General features: G+C 34.0%; 1 protein-coding gene and 1 long non-coding RNA gene across 3 annotated transcripts in view; one reads left to right on the top strand and one right to left on the bottom strand.

Annotated features, from left to right (window-relative positions):
- Positions 1–20,524, bottom strand: part of LOC127845792 (E3 ubiquitin-protein ligase MYLIP-like) — a 239,331-nt gene that overhangs the window by 124,411 nt on the left and 94,396 nt on the right. The gene's annotated exons all lie outside the window — the stretch shown is intronic.
- Positions 12,569–16,018, top strand: LOC127845812 (uncharacterized). The gene is made up of 3 exons (XR_008033399.1): positions 12,569–13,462; positions 13,944–14,044; positions 14,552–16,018. It is a non-coding gene; the product is annotated as an uncharacterized LOC127845812 (long non-coding RNA).

Below are 20,524 nucleotides of genomic sequence, written 5' to 3'. Positions count from 1 at the left end.
TATTGTTAAACATGCTACCGATTAACGTAAAACAATATTGTTTACCTTAAAGAAACTTCTCTTTTAAAAAATCTGCATCAACATGCTTTTTAGTATGAGTGTTGAGACTGAGAGGACGCCGTAGGAATAATCAAGTAATCAAGAATACGTCTCTGTTTCTGCTTTTATTTCCTTCATGTATAATGACGATAAGGATTGACGACTAAAATTGACAACAATGATAACAAGCATAGAAAACTAACACTAACGACAAGCATTGGCAACTAGATGTAACATTGACGATTCTCTACAATAAATGAAATTAACAATAAAAAATGAATAATAAGATTATAGTACAACAGATATGCTTTTCAAAGTATAATATAATAGCATACACTCATTAGAATAAGAGGTTTCATAAATAACAATTTGAAACATGTTCAATCAATATCGAAATATCTTATTCAATATTTATTACACAGCATGAATTAATTGTTAAAACATAATATAAATACCATTTAACCATTCCCCATTTAACGGACCTTGCAAACCAAATAATGTTTCTTTTAAAAAATCTATGACGGTAAAAAGTGAGCGTGCGATGTCGCGGAAAATATTATACTTGACGACGTCATACAATGACGCGACTTTAAACAATTTAAGATTTAAAATTAAATCACATCATTGATTTTAACAATGAGTTTTGATAATATAAATGCCATTGAACAGAAAATTGACATAAATGTAAACATAATTAATTTTTACAAAATACCCGACAACAACAGATTTAGTGTTAAAATTCCCGGGTACGTTTTAGTATATTTACCGTACCCAGGGTACGAGCCTTACTAACTGTATTATTATTATATCTCACCGACTACAAGGTACCTTTACCTTGTTGTGTTTATCAAACTGGAATTTATGTAAAATCCGGCTTTGTTTACTTTTATTTTTCATTCATTTGATTACGCAATTGTTGACGTACCTCGTGGAAAATTATTTGAATCTTTGGATTTTAATGGCGACAAGCTATAAGTGTCAATTTATTTTAAAAACGAATCTAAGATTTTAAGTATTGTGTGTTTTTCATGCATAATTCAGTGTTTTCCAGAAAATTGAGTACCAGTTATATGGCCGGCAACTATGCAGTAAAACAAAAGCATTTATGACATTTACTTGATATATTTGGGAAAAAAAGCCGTCATGTAAATGTAAGAGTAAATGTAACGGGCAGAATCGCTGGCTGCCGGTATTTAAAGAGAACACTGATAATAGTAAACTAAATCTCTACGACACGATTACAGCGTTGTAAAATTGTGTTTTGGGTGATAATGGTTAGTAATTCATACAAATGTTATTAAAAAATATTGTGCTTTAAAATTAATTTTGAGAATGGGATGGAAGAACAGAAAATGAAGAGCATACAGGGATGGAAATAAGTGGTTTCCCATGAGCCCGGGGCAAGTAGATTTTGGCCTGGGCAACTCAATTTCAAAAGTTGGTAAACTTGTTTTTTTTTAAATCTTAAAACAATTCAGTGCAATAAAAATTGAAAAACAATTGATCACCATGGATCAATACTAGTTAAATAACATTCATTATATAGGAATAGGACATGATTCAATTCAGGCTCATAATAATACATCATGCATTGAACATGTGTATTGTCAGCAAATGTATATAATTATCTATTATTTTATTTAAAAAATGTATAATAATATTCACATGTTCATATTTCTGGGCTCGTTATTCTTTATCTGGGCAACCAAAATACTAAAGATGGTTGCCCACAATAGTAAAAAGTTAGTTTCAATCCCTGGCATATCATTGTAACTTTATTGTTTAACTGCATTGCATTAAAATTGTGATTGAGGTAAGCTTGTTGTTTATAGTATATTTACTTTTTAGCTCGACTATTATATATGAAATATATATAGTGTAGCTATCCTACTCACCCCGGCGTAGGTGCGCGCATTGGAATGTTTGCATACCACCTCTAATATATATCCTATGTCCATTGACATATTGCTTTCATACATGTATTTTGCTTCTTAACCAACATGACCCCAATGTATAAACAAAAGCAGATAACTGTATCAAGCATTTTGTAACAATTATGGCCTTTTTTTCACTAAGAATAAGCATATAATTGATAAATCTATTTTAAAGTTTGCGTACCACCTTTAAATTGCCACAACTTTTTTATTATGCTCTCCCCAAATTTTTTAAGGGGGTAGCATATAGTCGCCGCTTCGTCTGTCCGTCCGTGCATAATTTTTGTCGGGCTATTTCTCAGCAACTAATGACTGGAATTCAATTTAACTTAATGGGAAGCTTCACTACCAAGAGGAGACATGCATATTATCAGCCGGTTCTGATGATTTTTCACAGAGTTACAATGTATGGCCCTATGAAATTTTCCATTAACTGTACATATAACGCGATCTACCTGTTGGCGTATTCGTTATTACTGGGAAAAATCTAATTTTTGAATAAAATCACGAAAAAGTGGTGTTTTTTAGTGCGCAATCGCTATAAACACGTGGCTTGGCCGGAAGTACATGTAGCCTTAATAGCAACCCCAAGACAATTCACCCCCAGGAGACAATTCACGGGCTAGACAATTCAAATTAGATTTTTCATACCCCAATTTTTCGATTTTCGTAATCATTTTTGTCGTACCCAAATGTTTTTCGTACCCAAATTTGTTCGTACCTAAAAAAAAATTCGTACCCATTAGTTTCGTACCCAAATGTTTTTCGTATCCAAATTTTTCGTACCCAATTTTTTTCGTACCCCTTTTTTTTCGTGCCCAATTTTTTTCGTACCCATTTTTTTCGTACCTAAATTTTTGTTCGTACCAATTTTTTTTCGTAACAATTTTTTTTTTCGTACCCATTATTTCGTACCCAAATGTTTTTTGTTCCCAATTGTTTTCGTACCCAATTTTTTTTTCGTACCCATTTTTTTCGTACCCGTATGTTTTTCGTACCAAAATTTGTTCGTACCCATTTTTTTTTCCGTACCAATCTTTTTCGTACCCAAATTTGTTCGTACCCAATTTTTTTTTCATACCCATTTTTTTCGTACCCAAATAAAAAAAATCGTACCCATTTTTTTAGTACCCAAATTTGTTTCGTACCCAAATTTTTATTTGTACAAATTTTTTTCGTACCCAAAAAATTTTCGTACCCTAATTTGTTTGTTTCCTTTATTTTTTCGTACTCTAATTTGTTTTCGTAACCAAATTAGTTTTTTTTCCTGCCCATATTATGTTCGTACCCATTATTTCTTCGTACACAAATTTGTTCATACCCAAATTTTTTCGTACCCATATGTCGTACTCAAATTTTTTACGTACACAAATTTGTTCGTACCTAATTTTTTATTCGTACCCATTTTTTTTCGTACCCAAATAGTTTTTCGTACCTTTATTTTGTTCGTACCCTTTTTTTTTTCGTACTCAAATTTGTTTTCGTACCCAAATTATTTTTTTTTCGTACCCACTGCCCACATATTTTTTCGTACCAATTTTTTATTTTGAAATAATCGATTTTCAATTTGATTTGAACTCTCCACTCATTCCATCCCGCGAAACCCTTAAGGTGTCGCAACTCTATTAAAAAGGTGAACTCAAGAATAAGATTCTTGTATAGACAAAACCACTGTTTATGGAATGAGTGATGTATTGGACGTCATCATTGATGACGTTCATTCGAACGAATGATAAAGGGGGCTAAGTTTCGTTAAGCTGGCGCATATAGTCGCGATTTGTGGCGCTTGAAAACTAGTCGGTTACTTTTGCTGAAATTTGACATGTATATGGACAAGAATGCGATCTACCTGTTGGCGTAGGCGTTATACCTGGGAAAAATCAAGTTTTCGAGTATTTTGCGTTTAAATATTTTTATGGGAAAGGGCACGCGCGCGTGACGTCATGAAAAGCGCTTAGGCTAGCTTCCATCTTGCTACGAAACAAAGAAACTGACGTTACGCGTTATTAATTCAGTTAGGCGTTTAATCGATAAACAAAGGCGTAATAATTGTGTTTGAATATCAATCGGTAGTACACATGCATGTCTTTTGTGCACATTGTGGTTTTTTAATGAACATGACATAAATCTATGTGTTATTCAACGTATTGAGTGCGACGAGTTAAAGAAAGGTTTACACGGCTAGGCTTTCCGAGATAAATGTAAGTACACACTGGTATTAGAATGGTATTCTATTTATCCGATAATATCTTGAATATAAATGATATTCAGACAATTACATTATTAGGGTTTAATAATTTATTATTTAATCAATAAAAAAACGCAAGCAGCAAATCAATTAATTTCGTTTGTAGTGGAAACCGAAAGTAAACAAAACAACCGTCAAAATGGCTGACGACATTGCAACGTAGGAATTAACGCTCAGAAATTATTTACAAAATAAGATCATCAGAAATGATGTAAAGTGAACGCTAATTCGCTGTTTTGTAGATAAGTATACGATCTATTGGAAAACACTAACATTTGACATAAAAAAACGCCAGTGGATATGGAAATCTTCATCGTTCGAAATAGCAGACGGCGTCGACCAATGGCTGCCAATACAGGTTCGAAAAAAACGCGAGAAAGTACTAACAAAATAACATAATTAAAAATGATGTAAAGTGAACGCTAATTCGCTGTTTTGTAGATAAGTATACGATCTATTGAAAAACCGTAACATTTGACATAAAAACACCCGTGGATATGGAAATAGCAGACATCACACGGCGTCTCATCTGATTCTACGCTGTTTGCCAAGGCCGATAATATAATGAATGGAAATGCACAAACTCAGTTACTGGCAAGCATATATGCATTAGTAGGTTGTTTCGTGATTATTTAGAAACGACTACATAATTCTTTTGGTTCAGCCAGTGCAACTAAACAGAAATAAGTATAAAAAGTTTCTACACCTGACAACAATGTGCCAACTTAATACAAGGTAAGTTGTTTACATTATTTAAAATATTGCAAGCTTACAGTATACAACAATAAACAGCCGGTACAATGTAATGTCATCATTTTAATTTTAATAAGCCCGTGGTTAATTACCCTTTTAAATCTTATGGATCAATGCATCTCTAACACCTTCAATTGACTTGTTCGTGAAAAATATACACCCTCAGTGCATGTTATCCCATACACCATCACTCACTTACTAAGGCTCGATTGGTCATTCTCGGCTCGGGTACTACTTACCGGTACATGTACCCCGGGTACTCTTAATTTTACTTACATGTACCCTGGGTACGGTAAATAAACTTAAACAAACCCGCAAATATTAGATTGTATCCGAGTTGTATATCCGCCAAAAATCCGATGTCGTTAAACATGCTACCGATTAACGTAAAACAATATTGTTTACCTTAAACAAACTTCTCTTTTAAAAAATCTGCATCAACATGCTTTTTAGTATGAGTGTTGAGAGGACGCCGTAGGAATAAGCAAGTAATCAAGAATACGTCTCTGTTTCTGCTTTTATTTCCTTCATGTATAATGACGATAAGGATTGACGACTAACATCGACGACAATGATCACAAGCATTTACGACTAACACTGACGACAAGCATTGGCGACTAGATGTAACATTGACGATTCTCTACAATAAATGAAATTAACAGTAATAAATGAATAATAAGATTATAGTACAACAGATATGCTTTTCAAAGTATAATATAATAGCATACACTCATTAGAATAAGAGGTTTCATAAATAACATTTTGAAACATTTTCAATAAATATCGAAATATCTTAAACAATATTTATTACACAGCATTAATTAATTGTTAAAACATAATATAAATACCGAATATGGTGTTCCCCATTTAACAGACCTTGGTAACCAAATAATGTTTCTTTTAAAAACTCTATGACGGTAAAAAGTGAACGTGCGATGTCGCGGAAAATATTATACTTGACGACGTCATACAATGACGCGACTTTAAACAATTTAAGATTTAAAATTAAATCCCATTATTGATTTTAACAATGAGTTTTGATAATATAAATGCCATTTAACAGAAAATTTACATAAATGTAAACATAATTAATTTTTACAAATAGCCGACAACAACCGATTTAGTGTTAAAATTCCCGCGTACGTTTTAGTATATTTACCGTACCCAGGGTACGATCCTTACTAACTGTATTATTATTATATCTCACCGACTACAAGGTACCTTTACCTTGTTGTGTTTATCAACCTGGAATTTATGTAAAATCTGGCTAATTAGTAACAGATGTGATACACTGAGATAAAGATATTGCCTTAGTCCTTATGTATTTGAGGCTGTTTCCATAAATAATTAAGAAGTAACTTTTTACAGCTTTAAAGATTTTTTTAAAAATAAATAACTCAGAAAAAAGTTTATCAATTACAGAATAATTATTGATTTTATATAAAATGGCTCCTTTGTAATGTTTAAATGCTACAATTTTCAATCGACCAGTAATGACCAGTATTGACCGGTTTTAACCAGGTATTGACCGCCGGCCCGGTCAATACTCAATTGACCGGTCAATATGCCAACCCTGCATTGAAGCCTAATATGCATTTATCTATTATTATTTGGGCACAAATAATTTTACTGTGTGAAGACCCTACATAAAAATGCTGATTTTTTTCTTACTTGGTACCTGGCGACACACATTTTCAAGTCTATTTCATTAAATATGGCATAGATATTTATAAAATTGGCATCGTATGAACCAGTTGTCATAGTGTAAGCAACATTGAAGCCTAATATGCATTCATCTATTATTAATTGGGCACAAATAATTTTACTGTGTGAAGACCCTACATAAAAATGATGATTTTTTTCTTACTTGGTACCTGGCGACACACATTTTCAAGTCTTTTTCATTAAATTTGGCATAGATATTTTAAAAAATGGCATCGTATGAACCAGTAGTCATAGTATAAGCAACATTTAAGCCTAATATGCATTCATCTACATGTATTATTATTTGGGCACAAACAATTTTACCGTGTGAAGATCCTATATAAAAATGCTGATTTTTTTCTTATTTGGTACCTGGCGACACACATTTTCAAGTCTATTTCATTAAATTTGGCATAGATATTTATAAAACTGGCATCGTATGAACCAGTAGTCATAGTATAAGCAGCATTGAAGCCTAATATGCATTCATCTATTATTATTTGGGCACAAATAATTTTACCGTGTGAAGACCCTACATAAAAATGCTGATTTTTTCTTACTTGGTACCTGGCGACACACATTTTCAAGTCTATTTCATTAAATTTGGCATAGATATTTTTAAAATTGGCATTGTATGAACCAGTAGTCATAGTATAAGCAACATTGAAGCCTAATATGCATTCATCTGTTATTATTTTTGGCACAAATAATTTCACCATGTGAAGACCCTACATAAAAATGCTGATTTTTTTCTTACTTGGTACCTGGCGACACACATTTTAATTCTATTTCATTAAATTTGGCATAGATATTTTTAAAAATGGCATTGTATGAACATATCGTCATAGTATAAGCAACATTGAAGCCTAATATGCATTCATCTATTATTATTTGGGAACAAATAATTTTACCGTGTGAAGACCCTACATAAAAATGCGGATTTTTTTCTTTCTTGGTAACTGGCGAATCACATTTTCAAGTCTATTTCATTAAATTTGGCATAGATATTTATAAAAATGGTATCGTATGAACCATTAGTCATAGTATAAGCAACATTGAAGCCTAATATGCATTCATCTATTCTTATTTGGGCACAAATAATTTTACTGTGTGAAGACCCTACATAAAAATGCTGATTTTTTTCTTACTTGGTACCTGGCTACACACATTTTCAAGTCTATTTCATTAAATTTGGCATAGATATTAATAAAATTGGCATCGTATGAACCAGTAGTCATAGTATAAGCAACATTGAAGCCTAATATGCATTCATCTATTATTACTTGGGCACAAATAATTTTACTGTGTGAAGACCCTATATAAAAATGCTGATTTTTTTCTTATTTGGTACCTGGCGACACACATTTTCAAGTCTATTTCATTAAATTTGGCATAGATATTTATAAAAATGGCATTGTATGAACCAGTAGTCATAGTATAAGCAACATTGAAGCCTAATATGCATTCATCTATTATTATTTGTGCACAAATAATTTAACCGTGTAAAGACCCTAGATAAAAATGCTGATTTTTTTCTTACTTGGTACCTGGCGACACACATTTTCATGTCTATTTCATTAAATTTGGCATAGATATTTATAAAAATGGCATCGTATGAACCAGTAGTCATAGTATAAGCAACATTGAAGCCTTATATGCATTCATCTATTATTATTTTGGGCACAAATAATTTTACCGTGTGATGACGCTACATAAAAATGCTGATTTTTTTCGTACTTGGTATCTTGCGACACACATTTTCAAGTCTTTTTCATTAAATTTGGCATATACATGTATAATAATAAAAATGACATTGTATGAACATGTCGTCATAGTATAAGCAGAGAAGCATAATACGCATTCATCTATTATAATTTGGGCTCATACAATTTTACCGTGTTAGCACCATATATCAAGTTGCAGATTTTTTAAATATTCGCCACATACCCAAAGGCATTTTCATTAATATCTCAGAAAAATAGACCTATATATTAATACACATGGCATCTAAAGAACATTTTATCATAGTTAAACATGGTTTCCAGCCAACCTGGAAATCAGGGAAAACCTGGAAAAAGACTTTCACTTTCACTAACGCCCAGTACAAATATATGGACAGAATGATTTTTTCACTTACCGGTATGTGGGTGTATGTTGGCTCCACTTCACAAGATACAGTCATTGTAGTTTAATTGAAAAACGCATCTTACAATGTGAGATGAGTTCTGGGTTCAAGCCCCAGCAGTGCCCTATCATGTGTGATATACAGAGCCATTATGATTAAATATACACAGTTATCTTTTTAAACAATACAATTAAATATAAGGAATAATGTTAAAGGGGCATTGCTGCTTAGCCATTTTTGGGATTGTATTGTGATTTTTTGCCAAATTTGACACTGAATAACATGGTTTATATACATCCCAAGCATAAATGCTTCTAAATTTGTAAAAAAAAACAAGTGAAGTGTGCAGAATATTAAAAATTTGCAACTTTCTGATGTCTAAAGGTCATTAAATGCCACTCAAAGTTTACATTTTTTGTACAAAATGACCCATTTTGTGCTGTCCATTATTGGTTAATGTTTTACGCTGCCAGGTCCAAAAACGCTCATTCTGTAGCTTGTTTGGACTATAATCTATAATGTGGCCAAGTTTCAGCAGATTCGACCCAGTGGTTCTGATTTTATATGCCGTGCCTAGCTTTTATTAGTCCACTACCGGTTTCACCGGAGGGGATTTATGGTTTGTGCTCTGTGTGTCCGTCAGTCAGTCAGTCAGTCAGTCTGTCACACTTTTCTGAATCCTGCGATAACTTTAAAAGTTCTTAATATTTTTTCATGAAACTTGAAACATGGATAGATGGCAGTAAGGACATTATGCATGTGATTTCATTTTGTTCCTACATCAAAAATTCTGGTTTCAATGGCAATAAATAATAAAATAAAATAAATTCTGACAATGGTTGAGCCGTTAGGGGACAAATTTGCTTGACAATAGTCTTGTTGAGTATTACTCACTGACTTATGCATATGCGCTCGGCTGTTTTCGGAGAATACCTGAGGTATTGTCATAGGCAGCTCATCGTGTCGTATCGTGTCTTTTCGCCGTCCAGCGTCCGCCATGCTAAAACCTTATCATTGACCCATTGTACCCACAATTTTCGTACCCACATTTTTTTTCGTAACCAAAATGTTCGTACCCACATTTGTTTAGTACCCAAAATTTGTGTTCCCACATTTTCTTACCCAAAATTTTCGAACCCACATTTTTTTAGTTCCCACTCATTCCATCCCGCGAAACCCTTAAGGTGTCGCAACTCTAGTTAAACAAAAGAATACAATTAACAAAAGTATTATTTGTATGGAATGAGTGATGTATTGGACGTCATCATTGATGACGTTCAATCGAACGAATGATAAAGGGGGCTAAGTTTCGTTAAGCTGGCGCATATAGTCGCGATTTGGGGCGCTTGAAAACTGGTCGGTTACTTTTGCTGAAATTTGACATGTAAATGGACCAGAATGCGATCTACCTGTTGGCGTTGTCGTCATATCTGGGAAAAAACAACTTTTCGAGTATTTTGTGTTTAAATATTTTTTATGGGAAACGGCACGTGCGCATGACGTCATGAAAAGCGCTTAGGCTAGCTTCCATCTTGTTAATAAACAAAGAAACTGACGTTACGCGTTATTAATTCAGTTAGGCGTTTACTCGATAAACAAAGGCGTAATAATTGTGTTTGAATATCAATCGGTAGTACACATGCATGTCTTTTGTGCACATTGTGGTTTTTTAATGAACATGACATAAATCTATGTGTTATTCAACGTATTGAGTGCGACGAGTTAAAGAAAGGTTTACACGGCTAGGCTTTCTGAGATAAATGTAAGTATACACTGGTATTAGAATGGTATTCTATTTATCCGATAATATCTTGAATATAAATGATATTCAGACAATTACATTATTAGGGTTTAATAATTTATTATTTAATCAATAAATAAACGCAAGCAGCAAATCAATTAATTTCGTTTGTAGTGGAAACCGAAAGTAAACAAACCAACCGTCAAAATGGCTGACGACATAGCAACGTAGGAATTAACGCTCAGAAATTATTTACAAAATAAGATCATCAGAAATGATGTAAAGTGAACGCTTATTCGCTGTTTTGTAGATAAGTATACGATCTATTGGAAAACACTAACATTTGACATAAAAAAACGCCAGTGGATATGGAAATCTTCATCGTTCGAAATAGCAGACGGCGTCGACCAATGGCTGCCAATACAGGTTCGAAAAAAACGCGAGAAAGTACTAACAAAATAACATAATTAAAAATGATGTAAAGTGAACGCTAATTCGCTGTTTTGTAGATAAGTATACGATCTATTGAAAAACCGTAACATTTGACATAAAAACACCCGTGGATATGGAAATAGCAGACATCACACGGCGTCTCATCTGATTCTACGCTGTTTGCCAAGGCCGATAATATAATGAATGGAAATGCACAAACTCAGTTACTGGCAAGCATATATGCATTAGTAGGTTGTTTCGTGATTATTTAGAAACGACTACATAATTCTTTTGGTTCAGCCAGTGCAACTAAACAGAAATAAGTATAAAAAGTTTCTACACCTGACAACAATGTGCCAACTTAATACAAGGTAAGTTGTTTACATTATTTAAAATATTGCAAGCTTACAGTATACAACAATAAACAGCCGGTACAATGTAATGTCATCATTTTAATTTTAATAAGCCCGTGGTTAATTACCCTTTTAAATCTTATGGATCAATGCATCTCTAACACCTTCAATTGACTTGTTCGTGAAAAATATACACCCTCAGTGCATGTTATCCCATACACCATCACTCACTTACTAAGGCTCGATTGGTCATTCTCGGCTCGGGTACTACTTACCGGTACATGTACCCCGGGTACTCTTAATTTTACTTACATGTACCCTGGGTACGGTAAATAAACTTAAACAAACCCGCAAATATTAGATTGTATCCGAGTTGTATATCCGCCAAAAATCCGATGTCGTTAAACATGCTACCGATTAACGTAAAACAATATTGTTTACCTTAAACAAACTTCTCTTTTAAAAAATCTGCATCAACATGCTTTTTAGTATGAGTGTTGAGAGGACGCCGTAGGAATAAGCAAGTAATCAAGAATACGTCTCTGTTTCTGCTTTTATTTCCTTCATGTATAATGACGATAAGGATTGACGACTAACATCGACGACAATGATCACAAGCATTTACGACTAACACTGACGACAAGCATTGGCGACTAGATGTAACATTGACGATTCTCTACAATAAATGAAATTAACAGTAATAAATGAATAATAAGATTATAGTACAACAGATATGCATTTCAAAGTATAATATAATAGCATACACTCATTAGAATAAGAGGTTTCATAAATAACATTTTGAAACATTTTCAATAAATATCGAAATATCTTAAACAATATTTATTACACAGCATTAATTAATTGTTAAAACATAATATAAATACCGAATATGGTGTTCCCCATTTAACAGACCTTGGTAACCAAATAATGTTTCTTTTAAAAACTCTATGACGGTAAAAAGTGAACGTGCGATGTCGCGGAAAATATTATACTTGACGACGTCATACAATGACGCGACTTTAAACAATTTAAGATTTAAAATTAAATCCCATTATTGATTTTAACAATGAGTTTTGATAATATAAATGCCATTTAACAGAAAATTTACATAAATGTAAACATAATTAATTTTTACAAATAGCCGACAACAACTGATTTAGTGTTAAAATTCCCGCGTACGTTTTAGTATATTTACCGTACCCAGGGTACGAGCCTTACTAACTGTATTATTATTATAGGTTACATTACACTAAATCATTGTGTATCCCTCCGTGGTCCATTCGAAAGTAGTGCCTATTTCTAAAGAGTTCCTTTTCTCTTCTTGAATATAAGCCATTTAACAATGTGAGACATGTCTTTTGTGGTTATTTGTAATATCCTGTATGTGTCTGGAGTACTTTGATGCCTTGGATTGGAAGCTAACTTGAAAGATGAACTTTTGAGGGTGTGTTTTCTATTGTGTGGGGCTTTTGTCGAAATTAGGATTCCGAAACACGTTTTTCTACGGTGGGTTCATTCGACAGCGATTTACTTTCTTAGAAGTTGCGAGACGGTATGTTTTTTATTGCAATTATTGGAAGATGACAGATCCATCTTTAAAATGATACCAGGTTCGGAAAAATTGATACGTCGGAAAGGCAAGAAAAATGCTGTGAAAGTTGTCAGTTTTATAATGGGACCCTATGGGAATCGGAATTAGTGTAATATAACCTTTAAAAAGCACATTTACTGCAATGTCAAGGTCACATGGATTCGTCTGCAAGCGAGACAAGTAGAAAATGAATTTTAATGAATGTTTTGATGATTTGGGTGCTAAAATAGATGAGAGGTGTCAATATTTTGGTCCAAATGGATGTTTTAGGTGGTTTTGGACTGTTCCGGATGGGTGGGGGACCTGGTATGGACAAGTAAGGGTAAGATTTCCAACAAATCTTAAATGTAAATATTATTATGTCCATAGATTGAAGTTTCAGGTGGAGAGCAAGATGAAAAATATGCAAAATTACATGCATGCAACCCATTTATGCCATTTTTCTCTTTGTTTGTAGGCCTGACCGTTTGTCCTTGAGCCGTAGATGGTCAACAATCCGCTAGCTGTCTTGCTCTGACTGGTGCACTGGACATGATTTCAATGTGAGTCATCATACTGATTGTTTAATTAACTCATGAATTTCAGTTTGTTCGTTAAAGTACTAACTTAGCTGTGTATTTTTACAGTGGACGTAGTGGTGCGGTGCAGGTGGTAGACTAGGTATTTCCATATATACACTATGTTTACAGAATTGCGGCCAGTCGAGCAACATAGCTGATGAGTTAATAGCACTAGTTCTTCAGACAAATAACTTTATTTTCAACCTATAAAGCATATTTAGCTGTAGGTGGGGCCAATTAGCTGTAAGATCTGGCTTTTGTTCTGTTAAGCCCTTAGAGTAATGAATTTCAGAGTGAAGACCATAGCGCCTTTTCCTAGTCAAGTATCGGGCAGCTGTATGTCTTTTCAGAAATGCACATGTCTTTTTAAGCATGTCATTGTGTTTGCTTTTAATAAGATAGGCAATAAACTCATAACCTTTAGACAAATGAGCATCTGTAAATTCAGATTTCACTATTTCAGAGTCAGCCAGACCATGATTGAGCTTAAGGGTTGTGCTGCGGATGCAGCCTGTGCAGTTCCGGGAGAAAGTCACTGTCTCGGGCAATGCGGTCTGGTATCAGGTAAGCACTATTGAAAGCCTCACACTTTTGGGGGGTCTGAAGCCTTGTGCTGTCAATGTGATCTGGTTCAAGTACAATAAGAATGCATTCTCAAAGCAGTACTTCATCAGATATGGTTATCTCAAGCTTACAGTTGGCGGGCAGATATGACTTCGATTTGTTCTTGCTAGCAGAACCCCTACAGGCCAAACTATGCGTTAAGCACTATTTTCCACAGCAACCCTTGCAGACAGAAAAACAATACTTAAAATTACTTCTGGCATTTAATTTCTAATTTCCTACATATCTCTTTTGTATGTTTGTTTGCCCTTTTTAACTCTGACATGCCATCTTGCTCACATTGATGGAGCATACCTGTTTTTGTTAAGAGCCAAGTCCCCGGCTGCTCGAGTTTGCCGTGTCAATAATGAGAAAGCCATGGCATGATGTCTCCTCTATGTGTTTCCTTATCTCAGTGTTGAACATAATTGCCAGTTTCAGGGGCCTAAACATTTTATTTTATTAAAGGTCTGGATGATCCTTGCCTGACTGCGGGTTTGTGTACACCTCAATCCGACTCTGTGTCCTGAACAGAGGCCGCAGTGGTGCAGCGCTTGTGGACGATCCATCAACATCCTGAAAGGTCAACACTACACCAAGCTGGGAAAATTGATCCTGATAGTCATCCCCAGGTAGTGGAATGAATGTTCACTGAACTACAGAGGAATCACACCCAAATGACTTTCCTGCCACGACATTAGTGTGGCCACTCGCGTAGGAATTCCTTAGCAAACATGCTCTTTTGCATGGTGACTGTGGACATTTTTGCAAAACTTACGCTTTCAACACTGGATTTTAAAGAGAATACTTAATAAAATGTCGCTAACTGGACTTATTTATATGAGAGAGACTATCTGGATGCGCATTAAGTGTCACTTTGTGTCGTAAGCTGTTGAAGGAGCGATTTGCGCCTTTTTAAGTGTTAATTTTGGGTAGCCGGCTTGTATGGGCTTGAAAGCTGAAAATTATGCCTCTCATCATAATAGCATTAATTTTTGTAATTGCAATGTGTATGTTTAGATTGTAAGTGAAGCTTTTAATAATAATTTTCTTAAAAAACATGATTTTATATGCTGTCAGTGAGTTTTTTATTGAAAAAAGTGCTTAAAATTTAAAAAAAGTCTCCTATTTCATCAAGAAAAGTACACTGATTCACAATCAATACATTTATTTGGGCCTTTTGCTGATATATTGGTGAATTTCGCATGCAATGATACCAGTTTTTGCCATGAAAGTTACGCGTAACAATAATTGGAGACGCAAAATCAGCTGTCGTCACTTAGACTAAAAATCATGCATTCCGACTTGACTGCGGCCAATTTAGTCACCGCTTTAAATGGCCATTTTAAGGCCTTTACCCCCATCCGAATGCACTGAAATTGCATATTCATTGTGGAAATAGTTGAAATCTCATGTGGAGAAAGTTTGAAAAAGATAGGACAAAGTTGAGTTCCCTTAAAGGTTACATTACACTAAATCATTGTGTATCCCTCCGTGGTCCATTCGAAAGTAGTGCCTATTTCTAAAGAGTTCCTTTTCTCTTCTTGAATATAAGCCATTTAACAATGTGAGACATGTCTTTTGTGGTTATTTGTAATATCCTGTATGTGTCTGGAGTACTTTGATGCCTTGGATTGGAAGCTAACTTGAAAGATGAACTTTTGAGGGTGTGTTTTCTATTGTGTGGGGCTTTTGTCGAAATTAGGATTCCGAAACACGTTTTTCTACGGTGGGTTCATTCGACAGCGATTTACTTTCTTAGAAGTTGCGAGACGGTATGTTTTTTATTGCAATTATTGGAAGATGACAGATCCATCTTTAAAATGATACCAGGTTCGGAAAAATTGATACGTCGGAAAGGCAAGAAAAATGCTGTGAAAGTTGTCAGTTTTATAATGGGACCCTATGGGAATCGGAATTAGTGTAATATAACCTATATCTCACCGACTACAAGGTACCTTTACCTTGTTGTGTTTATCAACCTGGAATTTATGTAAAATCTGGCTAATTAGTAACAGATGTGATACACTGAGATAAAGATATTGCCTTAGTCCTTATGTATTTGAGGCTGTTTCCATAAATAATTAAGAAGTAACTTTTTACAGCTTTAAAGATTTTTTTAAAAATAAATAACTCAGAAAAAAGTTTATCAATTACAGATTAATTATTGATTTTATATAAAATGGCTCCTTTGTAATGTTTAAATGCTACAATTTTCAATCGACCAGTAATGACCAGTATTGACCGGTTTTAACCAGGTATTGACCGCCGGCCCGGTCAATACTCAATTGACCGGTCAATATGCCAACCCTGCATTGAAGCCTAATATGCATTTATCTATTATTATTTGGGCACAAATAATTTTACTGTGTGAAGACCCTACATAAAAATGCTGATTTTTTTCTTACTTGGTACCTGGCGACACACATTTTCAAGTCTATTTTATTAAATATGGCATAGATATTTATAAAATTGGCATCGTATGAACCAGTTGTCATAGTATAAGCAACATTGAAGCCTAATATGCATTCATCTATTATTAATTGGGCACAAATAATTTTACTGTTTGAAGACCCTACATAAAAATGATGATTTTTTTCTTACTTGGTACCTGGCGACACACATTTTCAAGTCTTTTTCATTAAATTTGGCATAGATATTTTAAAAAATGGCATCGTATGAACCAGTAGTCATAGTATAAGCAACATTGAAGCCTAATATGCATTCATCTACATGTATTATTATTTGGGCACAAACAATTTTACCGTGTGAAGATCCTACATAAAAATGCTGATTTTTTTCTTATTTGGTACCTGGCGACACACATTTTCAAGTCTATTTCATTAAATTTGGCATAGATATTTATAAAACTGGCATCGTATGAACCAGTAGTCATAGTATAAGCAGCATTGAAGCCTAATATGCATTCATCTATTATTATTTGGGCACAAATAATTTTACCGTGTGAAGACCCTACATAAAAATGCTGATTTTTTCTTACTTGGTACCTGGCGACACACATTTTCAAGTCTATTTCATTAAATTTGGCATCTATATTTTTAAAAATGGCATTGTATGAACCAGTAGTCATAGTATAAGCAACATTGAAGCCTAATATGCATTCATCTGTTATTATTTTTGGCACAAATAATTTCACCATGTGAAGACCCTACATAAAAATTCTGATTTTTTTCTTACTTGGTACCTGGCGACACACATTTTAATTCTATTTCATTAAATTTGGCATAGATATTTTTAAAAATGGCATTGTATGAACATATCGTCATAGTATAAGCAACATTGAAGCCTAATATGCATTCATCTATTATTATTTGGGAACAAATAATTTTACCGTGTGAAGACCCTACATAAAAATGCGGATTTTTTTCTTTCTTGGTAACTGGCGAATCACATTTTCAAGTCTATTTCATTAAATTTGGCATAGATATTTATAAAAATGGTATCGTATGAACCATTAGTCATAGTATAAGCAACATTGAAGCCTAATATGCATTCATCTATTCTTATTTGGGCACAAATAATTTTACTGTGTGAAGACCCTACATAAAAATGCTGATTTTTTTCTTACTTGGTACCTGGCTACACACATTTTCAAGTCTATTTCATTAAATTTGGCATAGATATTAATAAAATTGGCATCGTATGAACCAGTAGTCATAGTATAAAGCAACATTGAAGCCTAATATGCATTCATCTATTATTACTTGGGCACAAATAATTTTACTGTGTGAAGACCCTATATAAAAATGCTGATTTTTTTCTTATTTGGTACCTGGCGACACACATTTTCAAGTCTATTTCATTAAATTTGGCATAGATATTTATAAAAATGGCATTGTATGAACCAGTAGTCATAGTATAAGCAACATTGAAGCCTAATATGCATTCATTTATTATTTGTGCACAAATAATTTAACCGTGTAAAGACCCTAGATAAAAATGCTGATTTTTTTCTTACTTGGTACCTGGCGACACACATTTTCATGTCTATTTCATTAAATTTGGCATAGATATTTATAAAAATGGCATCGTATGAACCAGTAGTCATAGTATAAGCAACATTGAAGCCTTATATGCATTCATCTATTATTATTTTGGGCACAAATAATTTTACCGTGTGATGACGCTACATAAAAATGCTGATTTTTTTCGTACTTGGTATCTTGCGACACACATTTTCAAGTCTTTTTCATTAAATTTGGCATATACATGTATAATAATAAAAATGACATTGTATGAACATGTCGTCATAGTATAAGCAGAGAAGCATAATACGCATTCATCTATTATAATTTGGGCTCATACAATTTTACCGTGTTAGCACCATATATCAAGTTGCAGATTTTTTAAATATTCGCCACATACCCAAAGGCATTTTCATTAATATCTCAGAAAAATAGACCTATATATTAATACACATGGCATCTAAAGAACATTTTATCATAGTTAAACATGGTTTCCAGCCAACCTGGAAATCAGGGAAAACCTGGAAAAAGACTTTCACTTTCACTAACGCCCAGTACAAATATATGGACAGAATGATTTTTTCACTTACCGGTATGTGGGTGTATGTTGGCTGCACTTCACAAGATACAGTCATTGTAGTTTAATTGAAAAACGCATCTTACAATGTGAGATGAGTTCTGGGTTCAAGCCCCAGCAGTGCCCTATCATGTGTGATATACAGAGCCATTATGATTAAATATACACAGTTATCTTTTTAAACAATACAATTAAATATAAGGAATAATGTTAAAGGGGCATTGCTGCTTAGCCATTTTTGGGATTGTATTGTGATTTTTTGCCAAATTTGACACTGAATAACATGGTTTATATACATCCCAAGCATAAATGCTTCTAAATTTGTAAAAAAAAACAAGTGAAGTGTGCAGAATATTAAAAATTTGCAACTTTCTGATGTCTAAAGGTCATTAAATGCCACTCAAAGTTTACATTTTTTGTACAAAATGACCCATTTTGTGCTGTCCATTATTGGTTAATGTTTTACGCTGCCAGGTCCAAAAACGCTCATTCTGTAGCTTGTTTGGACTATAATCTATAATGTGGCCAAGTTTCAGCAGATTCGACCCAGTGGTTCTGATTTTATATGCCGTGCCTAGCTTTTATTAGTCCACTACCGGTTTCACCGGAGGGGATTTATGGTTTGTGCTCTGTGTGTCCGTCAGTCAGTCAGTCAGTCAGTCAGTCTGTCACACTTTTCTGAATCCTGCGATAACTTTAAAAGTTCTTAATATTTTTTCATGAAACTTGAAACATGGATAGATGGCAGTAAGGACATTATGCACGTGATTTCATTTTGTTCCTACGTCAAAAATTCTGGTTTCAATGGCAATAAATAATAAAATAAAATAAATTCTGACAATGGTTGAGCCGTTAGGGGACAAATTTGCTTGACAATAGTCTTGTTGAGTATTACTCACTGACTTATGCATATGCGCTCGGCTGTTTTCGGAGAATACCTGAGGTATTGTCATAGGCAGCTCATCGTGTCGTATCGTGTCTTTTCGCCGTCCAGCGTCCGCCATGCTAAAACCTTAACATTGACCCATTGTACCCACAATTTTCGTACCCACATTTTTTTTCGTAACCAAAATGTTCGTACCCACATTTGTTTAGTACCCAAAATTTGTGTTCCCACATTTTCTTACCCAAAATTTTCGAACCCACATTTTTTTAGTTCCCACTCATTCCATCCCGCGAAACCCTTAAGGTGTCGCAACTCTAGTAAATATGGAATGAGTGATGTATTGGACGTCATCATTGATGACGTTCATTCGAACGAATGATAAAGGGGGCTAAGTTTCGTTAAGCTGAGGCATATAGTCGCGATTTGGGAGTCTTGAAAACTGGCCGGTTACTTTTGCTGAAATTTGACATGTATATGGAGAAGAATGCGATCTACCTGTTGGCGTAGGCGTTATACCTGGGAAAAATCAAGTTTTCGAGTATTTTGCGTTTAAATATTTTTATGGGAAAGGGCACGCGCGCGTGACGTCATGAAAAGCGCTTAGGCTAGCTTCCATCTTGCTACGAAACAAAGAAACTGACGTTACGCGTTATTAATTCAGTTAGGCGTTTAATCGATAAACAAAGGCGTAATAATTGTGTTTGAATATCAATCGGTAGTACACATGCATGTCTTTTGTGCACATTGTGGTTTTTAAATGAACATGACATAAATCTATGTGTTATTCAACGTATTGAGTGCGACGAGTTAAAGAAAGGTTTACACGGCTAGGCTTTCCGAGATAAATGTAAGTACACACTGGTATTAGAATGGTATTCTATTTATCCGATAATATCTTGAATATAAATGATATTGAGACAATTACATTATTAGGGTTTAATAATTTATTATTTAATCAATAAAAAACGCAAGCAGCAAATCAATTAATTTCG

The sequence above is a fragment of the Dreissena polymorpha genome, chromosome 9, assembly GCF_020536995.1.
Source record: "Dreissena polymorpha isolate Duluth1 chromosome 9, UMN_Dpol_1.0, whole genome shotgun sequence".
In the NCBI taxonomy this organism is placed as follows: Eukaryota; Metazoa; Mollusca; class Bivalvia; order Myida; family Dreissenidae; genus Dreissena; species Dreissena polymorpha.
This window is presented reverse-complemented; position numbering and strand designations above follow the sequence as displayed.